We start from the raw sequence: 21,162 nt of genomic DNA, 5'->3' as shown, positions 1-21,162 counted from the left end.
TCATGGTGCTTCCCGTCAACTTCTTACCGACCGAGGCGGATTCTTCATGTCCAGAGTTGTCGCGGACATTCTTCGGCCGTGCACTACAAACCATAAGCTCACCACTGCCTACCACCCGCAGACAAACGGCCTCACAGAACGCCTCAACCGCACTCACCAAAACGTTGGCTATGTACGTTTCTCCGGACTACCGCGACTTGGATATCGCTCTACCCTATGTGACCTTCGCCTACAATTCTCCCGCCATATGACACTGCCGGCTGCTCCCCTTTTTATCTTTTGTACGGCCGCGAGCCCCTACTGCCTCTGGAGACGCTGCTCCCCACTTCAACTGCTACTTGCTTCCCGGCTACTCGCTTCCCAGAGCTCTCAGCAGGAAGTCTAAAACCGCCCTCACCGTGTGGTCTCCTTCTCCCCTGGCTACCTCGCCATCTCGCCGCGTGGGGCTCTCTGAAAATCTTCGGTCCTGCTATATCAAACCGTACCGTGTGCTGCGCCAAGTCACCGCAGACACTTATGAGATCGCTCCGGCCTTCCTCGGTGCCAGGTCCTCTCAGCATGAGCCTGATATTGCGATATGTCTCGCAATCCCATTCACTGCCCTGATGTACACCGGGACGGTGCCTTTTCGACCGGGAGGCCGCGCAACGGATAATCTTCGTAAAGACGACGTGGAGGAAGTGCCCGGTGTGTGCGCGCTATCCGCTCAGTGTTCTCTGTGCCCTGTGCTCCGGTCGTCCGTCTGCCTGCCTAGACTTCGGGCCACGTAGCAATATTGTGCACGTAGATCACTTACCTGGAGGAAGCGGGAGCAGCACATAACGTGTGGACCCATACAAAAATGTCCTATGGCCGGCTATAGACATTTGGCCCAAATAGCTCTAACCCTTTTCTATTTCTATCTATAGCTGTATATACAGGCTGATATATTTTTCTATAGAGAGCTGAAGACAGTTGTATGGTTCCAAAGCTATAGCTTTAGTGGCATAGATTTTTCAACAGCTAGCAATAAGCACCTCTGTAGGTGCTTATAGTCGTTCATAAAAGGCCATAGACGGACATAGCTTTTTCCATAGACGCCCATAGGACTTTTTTGTATGGGGACTTGTGCTACAACAGACCTTTGTAAACTGCTGAAAAGCAACAGTCTTGACAGAGGTTGTACATAGTTGCAGGCCCAATTCCCAAAGGTGGAGTAAGGTTTTGAAGGTTTAATCGCACATTAGTATCCACCCAAGCGCATCCTTCCGGCTAAAAAGTAATGAAACCATGGAACCCCGCTGTTTATGAAGAAACATCCGCTGTTCAGAGCTAACCTAGACCAGGACAGCAGGGTAGGTTGGGGGGAAGAGAACGGAGTTTGTATGAACGGTGTAGTAAGGTTGGTTTTGAGGAAAGGAAATGGCGTAGCAGCTGTCTAGGCAATTTGCCTATTAGCATCCACACAAGAGCAGCCATATGGCTACAGAGGATGCTGAATTATTACTCCATTATTTACATACTGTTACTCCCTGCCCTATCGCTCACCCGAACTGGAGTCATTTCATTTACTGTCATTAATTTGAGAATAAAACAACGCAGTGATGCAACAAGCAGATGTCACTTTATTTGAAAGTTCAAACAAAAACAACAAAGATAGATAGATACAACTTTTATTCATGTCAATTGCCAGACAACATAAATCAGGCCTACCAAAGCCTCAAAGGGCTTGAGTGGCAGCGCCTGGCAGACAGCGAACGTTGGCAAAACAAAGGAAAATAGAGACGTTGCAATGAACTTTGCAAAAAAGAAAAAGGTCACCAAACATAGTGAAACAAATATATAACTATTACAACATCAAGAGAGATTACAGTAATTTAAATTAATACACTAAACAGATGAAATAACTACGGGGCAGGAAGCAGCGCGGAGACATACCGCAAAGTTTTTTTCAGGGTGAATTTAGTTGTCATGCGGAGTACGGTAGGTGGCAAGCTATTGAAACTGGCAGGTACATAGTAATGGCGTGTGCGCTTTCCGTACCGGGTTGAGGAGCGAGGAATGCAGTAGCGGTATTTTGGTCTTAAAAGAGCATCAAGTATTCTTGAATGTCACTGCACACACAAAAAAAGAAAGGGTGCGGCCAGTCAGCCCTGCTGCTGAAGACCTGAAAAAAAAAAACATGCAAGCATAGAGTTATGCCACTGATTCAAATTGCCAGCTTGCACGCTGACAACACAGCTTCCCGCGCAGGGAGCATCGCCAACTAAAGCGGTCACAAAACATTAGTGCGAACATACGAATAACATAAGACATGCACACGAATGCTGCACACAACTACGTCGAAAGACATTCTCGTGATCTGTACATGATCAAATGAGCCCAGGAAAGATGTTACATGTTTCAATACTCGCGGATTTTATTCATTCACCGCTAAGAAAAATTGGAGGGACACAATATCCGCCTTAAAGGTATGACGCGATAGCGTACCCCTTACCGTCACCTAGGTGGCCCACCAGCCTCCAACCCATTGCTCTCTCGAAACCACCTGCCAGAGCCATGCCCGTGAGTTTTTTCTGTCATGGCGCCGACGCCGACAACGCAAATACCAGATTTTCTGGAGAAAGGGGCCTGATTTTAACTATATCGCGTTAATATTCACGAGCTTTCACCAAGCGCAAGAGGCAGGCCCTCACCTATTCCACGAGAGTGTTTCATATGCTTGTATTATGCGCCCACACAAGCATTGTAGCAGGGCATACTCTAGTGAGCGTAATGCTGGACCTTACAGCAAAATGGATGAAGCTCATACACGTTGCAAGACTCGCTGAAATTTACCGTGAATTGAAGGGGTGGAAAGACTTTCCTACATAACCCAGGCCAGGTATTTCGGAAATAAAATCAGAGTAACGCTCAACTGCAAGGGCGTTCAATGTGTTTCCTACGAAGGCAGGAACCGAAGGTAGGAACAATGCGCTTTTTTGAAGACAATTTCAAGTCGACATTTTGGCCTAATTTTTAAGAAAAATAAAAACTCGCGGAAATTTGTTTACAGTATTCTACGCGACTATAAAACCCAATAAAATTTCGTTCCGTGACCATTACTTGATGTTGTTTACGGAATTGTTTAAGTGAATGTCTCAACCATGATTTACCTGAGGGCAATAAATGCAGGAATTTTTATACCTTAAGATGTCGTTATACTAGATGTTAACCAGAGAGAACTCAGCCGCGAGAATCAGTCTCAAAATCAATTGTCTAGCTAATAAAAATTTCTTAGTAAAGTCCGGTGGTTGCTGCCAACGGCGAGTTCCTAGCCAAGGGCAAGAGGGGATGCCCTGCAGAGTGACGAATGCTTCCAGCTAAACCGCAAGAGCACATGATGTGCCTGGGAAGTACAGTGCAAATGCAACGTCAGCTGGCGAGGCGCTACAATCTCTACGGCAATCAAATCGAACCATCTGCGCTATTGCGCAGCGAGAAAACTAAGTGGAAACCAGCTACGTGGCCGTCGTTTTGGAGAAGTACGAAGCTAAAGTAATTGCTACCGCGGTAAAATAGCGTAGACTATTCGAAAAGGGCCGCCGCAGGGATTGCAACGCCTCTCCAAAGACGCGTCACCTTACTTCCAGGAATTTTCGAAATTCCGTCGAAACATCGCATAATTATCATATGGCCAGGATTCTGGTTCATGCGCCGCTAGTTCACAAAGCCACCACCACGGTGCCGCATAAGTTGAGCTCCTCCTCCTCCTTTTCTTACATTCTTCCTCCCTCGTTTGAAAGAGAGACGGTGGTGGTTGTTGCTATGAAGGGGAGGGGGTGGAGGGGGATACTGGCAACACCCTCTAAAGAACTCAAGAGGGTGTTGCCTGAACCCCCTTCCCCACTCCCCCACGCCTTTCGCATCACAGCTTTCGTTCCTTTGACCCCCTCCTCCCCTCCATACTTAAAGACGCTAGCTACTGCCATCAGTCACCCCTGATGAAGGAGCAGAGTCGGCTTCGAAACGCTGGGTTAAATGTAAAGTTTTTCGTTGGAGGCTAGCAGTTTATATAAGTATTTAAACCCAACCAAACAGGAAATCTGCCGAAATGTTTAGTTTTCATTCAACAAGCAACCACAGTCTGCGCTCCGCGATTCGCGGAAAAGTAAAAGGAGGAAAAAAAAGAAAGTCAGGCAAAGGCACAGCAGGAGACCCCTCTCCACTGTCCTTTTCTTCCTCCCCCTTACCACCCTGCAACCGGCTGCCAGTGTAGCTCCTGAAAAAAATTTTTTTTTCCTACCTATCCATCTGCTCACATCTTTGGCCCTTCATGTTACTGTCCCCCCCCCCCCCCCCCCCCCCCCCTTTCTCTTCATCGGTTTTAATGCTGCGAGCAGTGGGTCTTGTTCTCGTAGCCTTTGTGGGAGAAACACTGCCAAATAATTGTGTCTGAAGGGTAGGGTGAAATTCAAGCAAGTTTTGGTTGGGACGATTCCCAATTCTTGCTTATTTGTTTTAAAATCCGCGACAACAGCAATGACTTATCGCTTTAAGCATGCTGCTCGAGGAGGGTGTGTGATTCGTTCACCAGTGCCGCCGTGTACCCACTGGTTTCCAATGGGCACAAGATTGCTCAAAGCCTGGCGCCTGGTTTTTTTTAGTTGAAGTGCTGGGAAAATGGTCTTTCACCTAACCTAGTGTTGAAGAAAACACTGCACTATTAACAAAAGAAAACATTTCTAAGATATGGACACCCAAGATTCTTTACTCGATATATCATCCAAAACCGAAAAGAAAGCAACGCAAACAACTCTATATGCTTACGCTAAGGACACGCCAGTGGCAAAAACGCGCATGCAGTTCGTACGCAAAAGGTGTCAGTGAAACCTTGGCCAGTATGCTCAGAAAGGAAGGGATGCAAACTACACACAAGACGGCCACCATTATCGGACGCCTCCTCTGCCCCTTCAAAGATAGTCATCCTACAAAAAAGGCCTAAGGCGTGGTATGGAAAATACCCTGTTCGAGTGCTTGCTGTCGTAGGCTGTGGAAACTAATCAAGGCAAATTTAAAAGTCGCGGGAGGATGTTAATCGTCCCCTGAAAACGGCACCCTCTTCTTACACCCGCGGTCTGTGCAACTCCCCTGGAGCCACACGTCGAAGAATTAGTAGTTTGCCAATCGCTTAAGAGGCAACAACCGACGAAAATACAAAAAGAAAGCTAAAAATGTTGCTGGCCCGGCGATTTCTATCTAATCTCTCAAGTACCGGAACTGCAACCCGCAGAATTAAAGGCAAAGAGAGAGGATACCGAGGAGTACACAGGAGAGCGACAGCAAAAAAAAAAAAAAAGACGGGGTTGGTTTGCACCTCATACGCAAAAAAATATATGTTCGCGCCACTCGTCCGAGAGTGCCTATAGGTGCTATTACACACATTCACAACACGGTAAATTCACTGCATATTCAGGGCCGCACGCACGTAACGCCCTGTCAGCTAATTAATGATGTGACCGCCACATTGCACAAGCAGTCTGGATGGAGCGCCCAGCCGCCCCGCTGGAGAAACGCAGTATAAGCATTGAAACCTAGTGTGATCCGACAATAACTTCCGTTCATTCTTCACCAAATTTAAATTATAATCAAGAACATATAGTTCACGTTTTACTCTTGATGGCTCCTCTGGGTAACGGAGTATTTACTTGCATCCCGAACAGATGGCACACTCTTCAGAATAGTTCCCAGCATGCCATTCTATGAAGTGTTCGTTAGCGGTTTACATAATTGCCGAAACTAGCATCGATTACAGCAGTGGCAAAGCCCTTATCGACGGCGAACGATCGAATCACGAGATGCACTTTACCAACCTAGAAAAAAATGTTGCGAACTACCACAATACTAATTGTTACATTGGACAAATCACCTACTGCCATAAAACGCAGCATCAGGTTTGCCGCCTCTCACTTACGACATTCACTTCAACGCATCCGTGCTGCTCTTTCACCACATCGACAAAACTTTCGAAGAGCTATCTGCTATTGAGCCTAATAATATAATTGTTAAAAAGTAGTCATTAATTCACTATTTTAATATTTTCAACGCACAATGCAAGACCCATATACAAGTAGCGGTGAGTGAGCTCTAAGTATTAGCGTCTGGGAATTACGCATTTCACTGCTTGAACAAAGTACCTTGAAGTTTCATTGCTTTGCACTGTTAATGCGCACGCAATTCCACTATCACCTATGCCCGTGTGGTCACTGTACGTGCTTAATAAAAAATGTACCTGTCAAGCAAAAGATTCTCCTTATAATTTTCTCTGTATACCTCATAGAAGGCACGCGCTTTCTTGTAGCATTTTATGTAGCAGCCCATGGTCATAGCCTCACTCCGATGGGGGTACTTTTGAAAGTGCGCATGCGTACAGCACGGCTCAACCTCCCAAAGCAAACTACCAAAGCAGGGACACTGCAGCGGTGACGTGCGCCTTGCCAACACACCAAGAGAGGGCGCCACACGTTTCTTGCCAATGCTAAGGTTGCATGACAAATAGAGAAACAGCGTAGGAAATCTTTTGCTTCATTCAAATGTAAAATACTTTATACTTATTTCAAGGTAGGACATTACGCTTCCTGAAGCTCCAAAGAGCTTGTCGATATATTTTAAATTAGAACTGTGGTGAACGATAAAGTGAAGTGGGGTACTTTTCAGGACATCGTCATAGACTCCATGCTATCGTAGATTATTGCGCATGGTAAACGCAGCATGTAAGCTATAATGATGAAACTCTACTAAAAGAAACTTTAAGAAGTATTTAACATCTTGGCGAGACAGCTATTTTCCAACTTTTATGCGCGACGAGGTATTAATTTTTATTTTTTCATCGCCATTGAGGTACGCGCCGCCGGCTGTCGCGAAATGGCGCGACCGGTTTTTTGAGGCGCATGGGCCAGAATGCTAGGGATATGGAGGAGCTTTGATGGCATTAACTTTGGGCAAGCAGCCTGTCCATGCCTTAGGTTCCGCGTTTTTTTTTGCCAGAGACAAGTTCCTTAGCGGCACTGTATAGCGCAGTTTTTTGTCAATGAGCCCTCATGGCGAGACGTTTGCTCTTATGCACATAGCCTACATAGCTCCTATAACTGACCCGCCGTGGTGGCACAGTGGCTATGGGAAGACCGCCGTGTGCCATGCGATCGCAGTGCACGCTATGGAACCAGCAGGTGTTCAAGCCCAATGCGGAGCCCTTCACAACAATACCCCATATCCCATGAGCCGCTTTGGTACGCAACACACCCACCATGCCATACTTTAGTATGGTACAATGACGTCATGACAGCTCAGTGTACTGAACATCGCTCACCCAGCAGTGTTGGTCCTCACACGAAGTACATGGCGGTCTTGAGGGACTCGAGCACCTTGACAGCCTCCACATACTGACTGGTTGAGACGGAGTCGGCGCTGCCCCCAGACGAGTCGCTGCTCGAGCTTGACACGTCCACCTTGCTCATCACGTGGTTCTTGGCCCGGTACGCGGCCAGATGAGCATAGTAAACGGGCGCCGGGATGCTAACGCTGCGCGCGCAGCGGGCGTATGTGTGGCAGAAGTAGTAGCTCAGATTCTGCACGTCGTCCGCCGTAAAGCTCGAGTCGTCCCACAAAACGTAGTAGTGCGACGGCCTGCTCGTGCCCTGCACCACAGACACAACGGGGCCGGTTCAACCCACGGAATCGCAGCATGATCTCCTGGTTGTAGACGACAGACCTCGCGTCACATCCCCGCCAACACTTAGGCAGTCTTAACTTAGGAATCAAGAGGAAGAGATGGGCTTGGGCTGGGTATGTAATGCGAATTGGAAGACAACCGCTGGTCCTTAAGGGCTACGGAGTTGATTCCAAGAAAAGGGAGGCGTAGCAAGGGGCGGCAGAAAGCTAGGTGGGCGGATGAGATTGGCAAGTTGGCCAGGATACGGTGGCCGCAGCTGTCAAAGGACAGGGTAACTGTAGAGACATAGGAGAGGCCTTTTCCCTGCGCTGGGCATAGTTAGGCTGATAATATTCATGATGATGATGAATTTGGGTGCCTTAAAATTTTGTTACTATCCTGTGGTCCCCGTTTTGGAACACATCCTGGTCCCGGCTGTGGCGGACGAATTTCGTCGATGGAGGCGAAATTCGAGAAGCTCGTGTACTGCGCAATCTCAGTGCACGTTAAAGAGCCCAAGTGGTCGAAATTTTCGGAGACCTTCACTACGGCGTCTCTCATAGTCTGAGTTGCTTTGGGACGTTAAACCTCCATAAACCAAACAGATCCCATTTTGCGGGAACCCTTTACTGGCTGTTGCACAATGAAATATCAAAGTAGGCCATGCGCAGTTGCTATTCGGGCCCACACCTAACAGTCATCCTGTGCTTTATAATGTGTAAGAAGCGCCCAAACTCCCTGTCACTGCCTCTATAGTGGCCTTCTTAATGTTGCACTGAAAAGTTCGGAGCACGTTCAGTTCGCTTCTGCGTCATTAGAGAGTTTCTGCGACCAAAGTACCGACTACTGGGCCCCAGACGGCATTCCATTACTGTGCACCTGAATGCCGAAATGGCTGCAGAGGTAGAAGTCGAAGTCGAGCGGGTGCGTGACCACAGAGTCTACGGTGGTGCCGGGCGGCACGTTGCGGCACTTGCCAACCCCGTCCCGGTCATTGGCGGGCATGAAACGCGTGTGGTGACGCTTCTGGACCACGATGAATGTCAGCGCCGGCTCGTACGTCTCGTTCGGGGAAAGCTCCTGGCACGCCAGTCGGATGGCGCTCACCTGGAAACAAGATCACGGCCAAGTTGTAGCCCTGAACTGGTCGCCTAATGGATTAAACACTGCTTCTGGAGCTTGACACAAGGGATGGGCAGGACAACACCATTTCGTGCGCAGTCAAACAGCTACGAATCGTCGTCTTTCGAACAAAGTTAGAGAAGGTTATGGCGCTGTGAGTAAATTCGTGTAGTATATAGAAAACTGGTACATTCCACAGTAACTTGGAAGCTTCTCTGATCGGGCTTGCAGGTAATTCATGACAGCTAAAAATGCAACAGTGCAAGACGGGTACGATGAGCACCAGCGCTGTGATGTCCAGCGCTGTGGTGTGGTGCATTTTTATCTACATTGAGACCCGCCAGTTACCGCGGTCGATGATGTTCGATGTAGAATCCGCGAGACAATATGATGCTGCCCCTTTCAATCATAACCAACCCACAAAAAGATGCGGGGATAAATCATTTCGCATTCGAAACTTACCTCGCGGTTGCGGACCTCCATGAACTGCCCCTCGCTCACTCCGTCCCGGTAGAAGATAATGCGCTCCGGCTTGTGCCTGGTAGCATGATAAAATGCCTTCAGCGTGTCTTTCATCATGTCCTTGAGGTCCTTGATGATCTCCAGGCGCGAAGTGGCAGCGGAGTCTGCCGCCTGGACGCGAACGGAGGCGTGGAACTTGTACGGAATAGAGTCCAAGCTACCAACGCACGCCGCGATGGACGGCCTCAGCTTGTCCCCAGGCGCCGGGTGAGTCACGTCCGCGCCGATGATGATAACCGGCTTCTGGAAGATTTTCGGCTTCTCCTTGGGCAGCAGGCTGTTGTTGATGCCGCCCAGCTTGGCGTTGATCTTCTGGCAGAGGTTGGTGAGGAGCGCGGCGTTGCACTTCTTGATCACGTTGTTGTCCATTACGCACTGCGTGCGCAGCCCGATCTCGGTCTCGGCTACCCGCTTGATATCGGCGTAGCTCGTGTTCTTGGCGAGCACGATGATGACCATCTCGAGGTTGGCGGTCTTGCGCTGCTCCTCGAGCAGGATGTTCCGCACGGGCTTGCGGTTCGCATCAGTCGTGGTGACGTCCAGCGGCTTCTCGATGCTCATGCCCAGTTCTTGGCCGACCCGGATGAGCATCTTGACGAAGTTGTCGAGGCTGTCTCGCTGCGCGAACTGGTTCAGGTTGAGCAGCGTCCAGCGGGTCAGCGTGGCCGACTTGTAGAAGTGACGGCCCCGCAGTTCCCAGGTGCCCTCGCGGGGCTTGACGATGTAGTTGTTCTCGAACACCAGCGACGGCGGATCGAGCACCCTGCCCTTGAGCTGCGTCGGCTCGGTGCTGATTTTGATGCGAACTCGCGCAGGCACTGGTCGCTGCTGCTGACCAGATCCCGCACCGACTGGCGGATCTCGTTGAAGCGCTTGGCCGGTGGCTGGGCCGTACGCTTGATCATCTCGGATGTCTGCTTCTCGTCCAGTTTCTTCTTGCAGTGCTGCCCTTCGACGATCACGCAGACCTCCAGCGGGAGTAGGCCGGGTGGTTTGCGCTGCCGGTCTCGATGCAGGGCAGGTTCGGGTACTTGAGACGGTCGTAACGGTTTTGGAAGTAGTCGGCCACCGAGCAACGGGTGCCGTCTTCCATTTTGAAGTAGATCTTCTTGGCTGGTTCCTTGGTGACGCGAACCACCTTGTACTTGCGAGGGTATGGAAGGTGGGTGACCTTGACGCGCAAACCCTTGAGCTCCTTGTTGAGACGAACGTTCTGGAAGTCGCGCAGGTTCTTGAAGTCTCCGGCCGACATCTCGCGCCGGCAATCGCTGAACAGTTTGCACATGAAGTCGGTCACGGGTAGAGGCTCGTAGAAGGCGGTGGCCGAAATGTCGGCGTTGAGCATGGGCTTCCACTGAGCGGGCCGAACGCTAGTGTAGTAGCCGAACCAGACTTCGCGGCCACCTCCAAGGGTGTTGTATTCGCCTGGGGCCGGCGGCTTGAAGAAGGACCACCCGACGGGCATGAGTTTGATCGACGGTCCGTGCCGCAGCACGATGTCCACGGCTTGGAGGACCTCCTGGGGAACGTGGCTGACGCGTCTGTCGAAGACCGCGTGTAGCGCGTCCAGATTCACGGTGGCCGCGTACTGGATCTTCACGATGAACTTCTGAATCCGCTTGTCCTCCTCGAAGTCGACCGTGAAGGTGCGCTCGCGGAAATTGAGCCCACGGAGCGTGTACAAGTTCTTGCGTCCGTCGAAGGCGGGCATGCAGCCACTCAGGTCGACCCGGTACTTCTTGACGAGCAACTCGATGACCAGGCGGTTGATCTTGGTGCTGATGCAGCGGTACTTGCGCTTCTCGGGCACTTTGTTGGTCTCCTTGCGCGACTCTGAGCAGATCTCCACGTCGTAGTGGAAAACGTTACCGGAAGGGATCTCAACGCTGAAGTGGTTGGCGGTCAACTGGATCGGCCGGCCCAGTTTGCCTTGAGCAGGCCGGCGCGGGAAGTGAGACGGCAAGGTCCACTCGATTTCCTGCAGAGCGCGCCGGGGCAGTCCGCGGCTAAGGTTTAAATTCCCACAGCGCACAATTCGTGTCCAACATTCTTGGACAAAATTTGAAAATTTTAAATACTCTTATGGAAATATTGAAGGTAATGGTCATAGTCCGATTTTTTTTTACTAGCTGGCATCAAGCTGTTCAGACTGCCATAGAAAAACAATGGGGAACGCTTTTGACGGTAGCAATAACATAAATGAAAACATGCAAGCCTGCCGACGACAGATCTGCAGATCTTTGTCCAGAATTGTCGGTTATGCGGTTGAATTACGCACGAATTCCGCGCGTAAACTACGCCTGACCTCTGCGTTAGCTGTCTAAAAGTAAACTCCTCCATACATCGGTTAATCGATAAAAGTCAAAAGTCAACTCCTCCACACTGACGATCTGAGTTGCGCGTCACGCTGTTGATATGGAGTGCTCAAAATGATCTCGGTAAAGTAAGGAGAGCGAATGGAATGCATTGGTCAGATTTTCACGTCTCTACGCTGCGGATGAGAACTCGCGATTTTGTTTCGGTGATACTTTTTCGCCTGTGGACTACTAGCACGGAACCCACTCCAGTGAGCTCTTAATCGATAGCAGTACGCCTTCTTACCTTTAACTAGTAAAATGCCGCGAATTACGAGAGAAATGCGAAAAATTCATATTTCAGAGATTCCTGCGGGGAAAAGTGACAGCAGTAGGCAACCTCAAGTTTGCAGCGTCACTCGAAGCACTCTAACACACGCCAGCGAGAGGACCAAGTATTCTTTGAAGGAGTGAAGGCGCCAAATTTTTGGCCCTGTGCCTTTGATCTGCACATAAAAACTGCAATATGACTCTGCTTTGTCGTTTTAATTAACTGAAACTTACACTGAACTGTTGCAGAAGTCAAGATTTCAGCAAATGAACAAAGAGCTATATATAAGTTTTTGTATGCTTCACAAGACCTGGTGCTCACTTGTGCCATCGCAACAGTCTTTCGACTGCTGAAAGCGAAACTGAAACTGCATGGAAGAATATATTCAGTTTTAAATTAGGCGCTGGGCGTAGGCGAATTTCACGTGGTGATTCATTTTAACTAATTGTGTGCGTGTCTGTGTGTTTCACTTAATGGCGCATAAGCAGCTGAGGCTATCATGGACAGGGTTGGTAAGATCTCACTGGTGCGCTGGCGGACAACTACTTCTTTTAGAAACCAATTTCCCTGTCCCATTCCCTTCTTTTAGGAATCTGACTAACCACTCGTGTCAGGTCTCCTACTGTATTCTCTCCTAAGAGCAAGCAAGGGTGGAAAGGGACGCGTTTGTGGCGAAATTTCGAGTTTCCTGCATGAAAAAATGCGGACGCCACATTCACAAAGAGGGTTTTCTTGTTTCATATAGTTCGCAATCATTCGCAAGCAAAAATACACAAAAAAATTTCGGCGAGCACATTAAGCGAGCACGTAGTGCTTTTACACAACCACATTCCAGTTTCCGTACTTCGTTGATGCCATCAAGTGACGTTCGTCAAGTAGCTGCATAGGCAACGCCGAGGGCCGAGCAAGGAATGCAAACACGTGTATAATCATTCTCAATGTGGTATCTGAACCACCTCAAGGAGCTGAAAATAAAGCGAACCTCGGAAGAAAAAATTGAAAATTGGTTTTTTGATGAAAGGTAATGGCGCAGTAATTGTCTCTCATACGTCCCGAAAATATGGGTTTCCCAAAAGGTACCTTCACATGAAAGAAGGCGGGACTGCGCTTGTCCCCTCTTTATTCACGTGAATGAAGCTTTTGTGCAACCCATCTTTACGCTACGATGAGCCACATTGCTGAATCGCATGTGCCGGGGGACACCGGAACTGCGCCGTAAAAGAAGGGAGGAAGGTGGGAGTGAAAAACAGAAAGAGGTGCCGTAGTGGAGGTCTCTGAAATAATTTCCACCATTAATTTCTGAAGCACGCCGCTCACCTCCAATACTGTCTATACTCTCGACATCAGGCCCTCCCAATGGTGGGACGCCGTCACGTACTTTCACGCCATTTCTTCCTTTCTCTTCCCTCGCGGTGCCAAAAAACGCGAGCGGTGCATGCAAGCACCGATGTCATACGTAGCGCGATCATTCCGGGGAGTGCTCAGGTTTAGCATCGCGTAGAAGGAGCCAAATTCGACAAGCGAAGAGGAGCCGCAAAGCAGAAGAGAGGGATGTAGTTTGAGGGTTTGACGGCATACCGTCTGATCAGGAATCATGGTGATGCAGATTGCTGGTCACTGGCCAAAGTCAAAAGATCAAAAGACGTTTCGGGAGCACTACGGCTCCCTTGTTCACTATGAAACAATCGGCGCACGGATCCGTTCTTTTGTAGCACCCAGTAGCGTTCTTAATGATTTAGCATAGATAGGATGCAGAGTTCCGTCGTTCCTGTTTAATGTGTTAGACGATGTCTATATGATAAGGGACTCAAGATTCTGCCGTGCTGATGTGTTCGTTTCTGTTGTCAATATCTTTACTTGATCCCAGCTAATCTCGTGGCCGGATTCTTGCACATGCTCTGCGATGGCGTTAGATGCTACTTTCCGGTTTCGGACGTCGTTCTGGTGCTCTCTCAGGCGTCTCCTGAAGTCCTTTGTTTCACCGATATATATTGATGAGCAATCGGCGCAGTCAATCTCATACACGTACAACACCTGGAAATCTTTCACGAGGGAGCTTGTCCTTCACATTCACCAGTTATGTTCGCACCTTGCCAGCGGGGACGTGCGCGATGTTGACGCCATGCTTGCGGAAAATACGAGCAAGCGCTTCGCTCACGCTACATATGGGACAGCAGCTCGTTTTTCTTTTGGTTTTTTGCTATCGCGTTCTTCGGAGGTAGACACAGACGCGAGAGCACAGAAAAACCAAAAGAAAAACGAGCTGCTGTCCCATACGTAGCGGGAATTAGCGAAGCGCTTGCTCGTATTTTCCGCAAGCATGGCGTCAACATCGCGCACGTCCCCGCTGGCAAGGTGCGAATAGAACTGGTGAATGGGAAGGACAAGCTCCCTCGTGAAAGATTTCCAGGTGTTGTGTATGAGACTGACTGCGCCGATTGCTCATCAATATATATCCGTGAAACAAAGGACTTCAGGAGACGCCTGTGAGAGCACCAGAACGACGTCCTAAACAAGAAAGCAGCATCTAACGCCATCGCCGAGCACGTGCAAGAATCCGGCCACGAGCTTAACTGGGATCAAGTAAAGATATTGACAACAGAAAAGAACACATCAGCACGGCAGAATCTTGAGTCCCTTAACATACAGACATCGTCTAACACATTAAACAGGAACGACGTAACTCTACATCCTATCTATGCTAAATCCTTAAAAACGCTACTGGGTGCTACAAAAGAACGTATCCGTGCGCCGATTGCTTCATAGTGAACAAGGGAGCCGTAGTGCTCCCGAAACGTCTTTTCATCTTTTGACTTTGGCCAGTGACCAGCAATCTGCATCAGAAGAGAGGGGATTGTGCGCTACCTTTGTCCGCTGAGGGGCGTTAGTAGAGTTAGCATCACGTGACATTTCTGAAGCCTAGTCATAAAACGTATAATGGAAAACCTCATGGGAAATGCACCCACGTGAAAAGGCAGCGGTAGCTGCTAACAAAGTTTCACTTTCGCTTGCTGCGCAGCGTAACGCCTGCGCTTGAAATTTTTTTGAGACGCGCCTTCGGCGCAATCTATGCAACCTGAGATGGAATCTATGGAACCTCGATGCAGTACGGTGCATGCACGGTCACTGAAAACACCGCTCACCAAGCCATGGTTTGCAGTCTGGCAACTATCAAGAGCCGCAAACGTGCCCAGGCAGGCGCGCGGTTGACGAAAATGTGGCGCCATCTGGCGAACTCAGGGCGAACTGCGCATGCGCGGTAGCGGTACGCGGTCTGGCAAACTATCTGCTGGCATGCTACGACGGCATTGCCGCCCACACCCATCCACAGGGTTCAGACACGTCCGTGGGGGCACGCAGCAGCAGCCGCCGCTCACCTGAAAGCTGAGCTCGTCATTCTGCGACTTGGTGTTGCCGGCACCATTGCGGGCCTGCACGGGCGCGGCCGTCGGCGAAGTCGAGGTGGTGGGCACGCCTTCGGTGGGCGCCACAGTGTGAGCCCCGTTGCCTTTGGTTCCCTCTGCGCGGGTGATGACGGCTGTTCCGACGGCAGTGTTGGAGAGAATCTGGGGTGGGGCCGCTCTGACCACTCGCTGCTGCAGGGCTTGCGCGAACGAAAGCGCCGATGGGGCGCCCGGCGAGCGTCCAGTAGGCCGCCCTAGACCAAAGGGAAGAAGTTAGCATCAACGATATCGACAAGGCTTACCGATGCGTGACCAGTTTTGCCAACATGGCATGAACGAACAGCTCCGAGCACTAACAGGCGATCCACTATTGCGCACCTGCAAGAATGGGCTATGTATATGTTACGTCGCTGAAGCCATGATAATCCCGCCTTCTGTAGAGCACCCGCCTTGGATTTGGAGGTGGTGGGTTCGACTCCCGCTGTAGGATGATTACCCAGCCGTTTCTCAAAATAAGTAGAAGCTATGCCCTGGCAGGGTGCTCGGATTGCTAGGTTGCATGGCTTGACAAAGGAGCCTACGCCCTCAAATCCTGTCACTGGGGGCTTGAAGAGACACATCGGAAATACACTAGATCTTGCATTCGGTCAAAGCGCACTTTGGCTTCAGATGAATTATATTCTGAAAACCAAATAAAAATCGGGGAAAGGCGAGAGAAGGTTGTTGAAAATGATTGAGATCATCCATGAGGTAAGCCTATCGAACGAATTATGGCTTTGAGAGCAAGGTAGCAGGGTCCTGATCGGAAGTATCGGGCGACACGCCGCGCAGTGGTTAATGTATGGCAAGGAGGCAAGACTAGTCGACACAGCCATTGTAAACCAACCCACTCGGGGATTCGAGACGCTCTGTATCCAAAAACCAATATGCGTCAATTAACACCATCCGACGCGTCGGAATAACTGCTACCTCGGCTACACTCGAGCGCAAATAACAGGACTTGCTACTCCCTTTACACCCATTGTAGCGGGCTCGCACAGGAGCAGCGGCAAAGACGCGAATTTAAACGAAAAAGTGCACGGCAAAGCTCGTCGCTTCACCGCGACCAAACAAGGATCGCGCGCCTCTAGGCAAGATGTAATCGCGTACGCGTCGCGTGACAGGCCAGTAGCACAAACCTAGGGGTTAGGCCTAGTGCGTTCCCGCAAGCCGACCTAGAATTAGTGGCGAAAGAAAAAACGCCATCTGCAATTTTCATTTCCGCTGAAGAAATCTCGCGGAAGAACATCGGCATCGCGAAAACCGAAGACCTAATCAGCTTCGGTCTTAAGCGAATCGCCACTCAAGCTAAAAGCCGCATCGCGCGCGGGACATCATGACTTCGCCACGCCAAGAGCCCGCCGCGCCGTACCAAACGGACCGGGCGGCGTGTTGACAGTCTGCGGTCGTGGCGTCATCCTAAGCCACCCAGTCAGAGCGGTGGCCCTACAGACAGCGATTCGGATGGCTGACCCGTGACCTCCGCGGTAGGCCCCGGCGGGGCGATGTGCTCTACCACGGAGAGCACGGCGAGCCATGGAAAGCGCCTCCGCGATAGGCTCCGCCGGAGCGCTGCGCTCTATCACAGGCAATGGCGGGCCAAGGAAAGCGCTCACCTGTTCCGCAGCTTCGTCGTTGCGACCGCGGGGTGGACTCCATTGGCCTCAAGGAGCGTTTGAGGGAGGCCCGGTTTGCGACGTGAAGGCGGACTCCTGGACAGCTGGCCGGGGGGGGAAGGGGGGGGGACAGGGCACTCGAGCAGCGATGTCGCAGCGACCGGCCGGCCGATGAAGCAGCTCTTTCGGGCCCGAGCTCGGCGGAACGTGCCTCGCGCCTAACCTCCGGCCCGGATAGGCGCGGCCGCAGGGCCGGGCCAATGGGGGAGCGAGCCAGAGTAGAACCCGTGCAGATGACATCACAGACGAGGGAGGGAGCGGTGCAGGGCCCACCGCGCGTGGTCGTGCCACCAGCTCGCGGTATGCGCTTCGTCGTCTTCGTCTCGGAGCTATAATTTGGTCAAGAAGAAGTGAGGTTGCAACGGTTAGCGCTCGGACTGCGGTTAACAGTCTTGCAAACGTAGTGGCCGGCCGGCGCGGTCCCGTGTGGCTCCGCACTTTCGCTTATGGCGTCACGGCGGGTGGAGAAGGGAAACGACTTCATAAGCTGCGATTAGAAGCTTATAACCAAGGGGAACAAGCGAGTTTAACTTGGAAGTTTGTCCGTTTGGTATTCTCTTTCCTCTCCAAGGGGCGCGATAGTACGTATAGTCTCTGCCAAAATAACTAGGCTGCATGGTTTTCTTCTCGCTCCTATATATTAGAGCTCTTACAGCTTGCGTAAAGATCAAGTCTTAAAAGGTGAAGACCAGGGCTGTCCTTACCTTACAGCGATTTAGAGCTTTCGGGATGAGAGAAGTTCTCAAATGTTCAACTAAGAGGCAAACCATGTATTCTGGTTACTAATTACATAAACTGTACATACGTGTAAGCGGCGGGGCTGTAGAACAGTGCCTCAAAGACCGTGTTCTCTGAGAATTCGCGGGACAGCGAGTGCTGTCCCGCGAATTCGCTAAGTTCTTCGAAATACGCTATAGCTGTTTTGCCAGGCAAACACTGGGGTTCAGAACCAAAATTGGTCACTAAAAGTTCGGTTCGCCCACAGTTCAATTCAATAATTCCGCGAGCTACACAGACTTGCCGACACAGAAGCAGTGAGATGTTGGTTTCAGCGATGCCACGAATGCTGGGGCTGTTATCACACTCGACGGTAACAAACATGCTGGCTCTGGACGGGATCAATACGTGGTCGTCACAGACGCATAACTTAGCCTTGCGTGGCTCGGTATCGTCGTCGACAGGGCCTTGGGTGGAAAACGACACTATATTAGCTCCTGGAGGTTGATAAGGGCACCGTACTCCTGAAGGAAATCCAAACCGAGCACGAGGTCTTTGGAGCACTCGGGTAACACAGCAAAGCAGCCAGGGAAGTAACACCGCGGATCTGGATTCGCGAAGTGCAGACACCGATCGGAGTTACCACGTGGCCACCAGCTGTCCGGATCTGCGGCCCAGACCAAGGGGTCAGAACCTTCCTCAAGGCCGTGGCTAACCGTCTGCTCATTACAGAAAAATCGGCGCCGGTATCCACGAGTGCGCTAACGTCGTGGTTGTCGGCGGATACCGGCATTTCGGCGGAGACCAGTCGGTCGGAGCGCGTCGTCGAGGTCGTCGGTTCAGGTCGTCGTCGGTCGGAGCGTCGCGGCGAATCATGGGGTGGTGGCTCTTGACTCGGTCCTGTAGCGGCAGCCCTACCCCCGGAGGACGCCGTCTTCAGTTTTCCCCACGTGGGGACGTGCCTCTGAGCTGGCCAGAGGATGACGGGCGGCCGGGTGAAGAGAACCGCCTAGGGGATGGCGATCGGGACTGGCGTCGCTTCGAGGTCGAATATTGCACGTTATCAGCCAAGTACTGTTCGATATCCCGTGGTCTTTCACCGTAGCGTGGTCGAGGTGCGTCAGGTGAAAAACCCTTTAAACCCATTCTGCGGTAAGGGCAGTGGCGGAGGATGTGGCCGGGCTCCCCGCAGAGGTAACTGAGCGGCCGATTGTTTGGCGTACGCCAAACGTGCGCTTTGCTCACGGGTGGCCTGAACTCCTGCTGCACGGATGGTACAGTTGCGACTGGCTCCTGCAGGTATGGCACAGGAGAGACGGGGGAAAAGGCTCGCATCGCTGGCCCGGGACATCGTAGCACCTCGCTCTACGTCATAACGGAGGGCGCCGGGTGTGGAGCGGTTGGTTGGCTGCACAACTCGTCGGATTTATTCGCGGACCACGTCCGTTACGGCAGCGACGCTGACCTGTGGAGCTTCAAAGCGAAGTTTCGCCAGTTTCTCGCGCACAAGGCTTCTTACAAGCTCCCGAAGATCCTCGGCGGGCAGCGACGTAGGCGTGTACTGGGGAGCGGCTGCTACAGTATAGCCTTACGTCCGTAGTGGGCGCCTCGTTCCTGCAGAGAGCGCTCGATACCCATTGCCTCCTTGGTGAAGTCGGACACTGTTCGTGGCGGGTCACGGACCATTCCTGCAAATAGCTGCTCTTTTACGCCACGCATAAAGTGGCGTAGCTTCTGGGCTTCAGGCATAGCCGGGTCGGCCCGATTGAACAGTCGCGTCATGTCCTCTATGAACATCGCGACGCTCTCATTCGGCTGCTGTTATCTTGAGCGCAGGGCGATTTCAGCCGTCTCTTTTCTTTCGCTGCTGGTAAATGTCGCTAGCAGCTCTCGACGAAAAGCCTCCCAGGTGGTAACGGAAGCTTCGTGGTTCCCAAACCACGTTTTGGCCGAGTCCTACAGCGCAAAGTAGACGTTGCGCAGCTTGCGCTCGCCGTCCCACCCATTGAAACCCGCCACTCGGTCAAAGCTGGCCAACCAGTCTTCGACGTCCTCAAACCTCTCACCGTGGAATGATGGGGGCGACCGAGGCGTGTGAAGGACGAATGGCGGGGCATTCCCGGAAGGCTGACATGTCTGGCTAGCCGTAGCGGACGTCATGGCCCTTGCTGGTCTTGCGAGTTGTCCGAACTCTGGCTGTAGGCCTCGCAGGCGGCGGCAGGCCTTGTGGACTGGTGTTGTAGCCACGCGTTGAGAACTGACGTCAAGAGTGTCCTCCAGGTAAGCGTACATGGACCGTTACCCAGCGGTTCCACCAAATATGTCACCGACAAACGGGCGAAATACTCAAACCAGGTTTAATTAGACGTGCTGGGAGTGAATGAGTGAGTAAAAACTCTATTGAAAGAAAGTGTAGATTCGTGGTCAGTAAGTGAGGTCCAGGCCATGTAGGTCTCGTACCGCACAGGCCCATTCGACAGCCTTGACTTGAGTGCCTCGGTCGTCGCTGACCTTTACTGAAAGCCACGCGTCAGGTGAGGGAGCAGCCATGAGATCTGGGGGTGGGGGATGTGCTTTACAGTCCCAGATTATGTGGTCTAAAGTAGCTTTTGCACCGCAGAAGCGGCAGTTAGGGCTGGAGGTTGTAATAAATATGTGCGAGTACACATTTGGGTTGGGGAAAGAGTCGGTTTGTAGTCTTCTCCACGCCACCTGCTGCTCCCTTGACAGTGAGGGGGGCGGCGGCGGGAACTGCCTACGTGCGAGTCTAAATTGGGTGGTGTGATCGTGATAGGAGGTTAGCGCTTCACCGGTTGCCTCCGGGTTCGGACCGTCTACTGCTCGGCCGGCTTTATCTCGAGCTTGTGCGTTGGCGGCCTCGTTTCCGGGGTTTCCGGCGTGCGCGAAGAATACGAATCTCCTAGCCTTTCGAGTGCGCAAGGCATGACAAAAATCCCATCTAAAACAGTTCGGCCGCGGTATGGCGCCACTGGATTGCTTGGTACTGTGGCAATATTACAAGAATACTTAACCTTAAACGAATAATGCAGGGAATATACGGCATTTTATACTGATGGATCAAAATCTCCCCACTATGTCGCAAGTGCTGCGGTTCAAAATAATTGAGAAAAACAATACGGCTGCCTAAGTACGCATCCATTTTCAAGGCAGAGTGTTACGCATTCTCTGAGCTGTAGAAAAAATTATAAATGAGCACATTGTGAATAGCATCATTTACACTGATTCTCTGAGCGTACTCACCTCTCTTCACCATAAAAATACAGTTAGACCACTAATCGGTGACATCATTCATAACATAAGAAGAGCTAAAACACAGGTAAAAGACAAAATTTTGCTGGGTGTCAAGCCACATCGGAATCACAGGCAA

The 21,162-nt window shown here is 51.1% G+C and overlaps 1 pseudogene; it reads right to left on the bottom strand.

Moving 5' to 3' along the window:
* Positions 1-1,955: 1,955 nt before the first annotated feature.
* On the bottom strand, positions 1,956-17,095 carry LOC144123998 (protein argonaute-4-like; annotated as a pseudogene).
* Between the last annotated feature and the right edge of the window lie 4,067 nt (positions 17,096-21,162).

The sequence above is a fragment of the Amblyomma americanum genome, chromosome 3 (assembly GCF_052857255.1).
Source record: "Amblyomma americanum isolate KBUSLIRL-KWMA chromosome 3, ASM5285725v1, whole genome shotgun sequence".
NCBI classification, from domain to species: Eukaryota; Metazoa; Arthropoda; class Arachnida; order Ixodida; family Ixodidae; genus Amblyomma; species Amblyomma americanum.
This window is presented reverse-complemented; position numbering and strand designations above follow the sequence as displayed.